We start from the raw sequence: 1,577 nt of genomic DNA, 5'->3' as shown, positions 1-1,577 counted from the left end.
AAGGACCCGGAAATAAATCTACGCGACCACGGGGGAAAATATGCAAGCTTCAAATATTTCGTCGTCATGGTCAAGATCGAACCCACGACTTCCTGTAAACCAGGTGAGACAATTAACATCTCGGCACCATGGCGCCCCCCATATGGTCAAACAACCCCCCATGACCTGCACGGCCTGGGGAGGCCCCTCATCCTGCAGTGGAGCAACAAAAACATCACCCCAAAGTGCATGACATCGTAGTATCACGTGACTGTGTCTAGTTATCAGGGAGCTGACGTCACTGGAGAGGTTGAGCCTGGCGCGTAACGAGATCGTGACGGTGCGGAGCGACGCTCTACACACGCTGAGCTCCCTCCGTCACCTGGAGCTGCAGGGGAACCGCATCTCCCACGTGGAAGGTGGCGCCTTCCGGGGCCTCAGCGCCCTCACGGTAAGCAGACGCTCGCCCAGGCCCTCGGCTCCACCGTCCGTGGGCTCTTCGCCACCCACCGAAATGTTGTCTCAAGCAAAAAAAATCGAACCCTTTTGCAGAGGTCGCCAGGTGACGCAGCATAGGTCAGAGTGCTGAAATGAAACCACCGAGATGTGGAATTTGGATAGAGGCAGCCGGGACCTTTGAGTAATCCGCGCTCTCAAGGGCAGGGAGTTGATGATCTCAGTCAGCTCACCAGTGACTGCATAAACCCAAAAATAGTGAAATGATTTTTTAACTGAATTTGGCAAAATTCCAGCACTGAGAATTCGATATATATCTATTTGACTGTCATGCCAAGAACATTACTCTCACTGACCGTGCGGAGCAGAGGTCACTTGAAGGGATGTCAGAGGTACAGTAGCTCTGTCATATTCACTTTCGCGGGACGTTCTCCAACATGAAGGGTCGTACTGCTCTGCGAGAGATCCGGATGGAAGCCGGGTTTCATGACGTGAGACCGATAACACAATCGGGACAATATTTAGGTGGATGGGGGGGGGGAATAAAAAAATAATCGCTTGCTTTATTAATAGCAAGTACATTTCGTATGTGTCAGCAAATATACGTTTAATTCAAAACTCCTGCAGAAAGCAGTGCACCATCTTGTGTCTGAGAAGATGACACCTGAGAAGTGCTTCCGAGGTGTGCTCAGCTTCCTCTGCTCACTTGGCAATCAAAAGTTCAGTTCTAAGAGCTGCGATATGACACGTGACATGAAAACATAGACTAAATGTAATACGACGGTTGTTTATTGTCATTGGCGACTGGGCTGAGACCATCGCCTCGCTACACTTGAGAAGCTGCGATTAATCACGGGGCGGATGAAATTCAGAGTTAAGCCCAGACTTTCAACTGTGCCAGCTCGTATTCTTAGGTTTTTTCGGTAAAGTCACGTAGGTAAAACATTAAAATTAATAAAAGTAAAATAAAATAAAAATCACGACGTTTCGGAGGCAACACAAGCTCAGTTTTCTGACATAGGGATTTTGATGCCTCCTGGCCATGTCTTCCCCTTGGAGTTCTTACTCACGTCCATGCTGGAAGCCTGTGTCTGAGCAATTTGTGTGTGTGTGTCTTGTTTAAACGTTATAATTGCTCTCTG

Source organism: Lampetra fluviatilis, chromosome 19, assembly GCF_964198595.1.
Source record: "Lampetra fluviatilis chromosome 19, kcLamFluv1.1, whole genome shotgun sequence".
Lineage (NCBI taxonomy): Eukaryota > Metazoa > Chordata > Hyperoartia > Petromyzontiformes > Petromyzontidae > Lampetra > Lampetra fluviatilis.
This window is presented reverse-complemented; position numbering follows the sequence as displayed.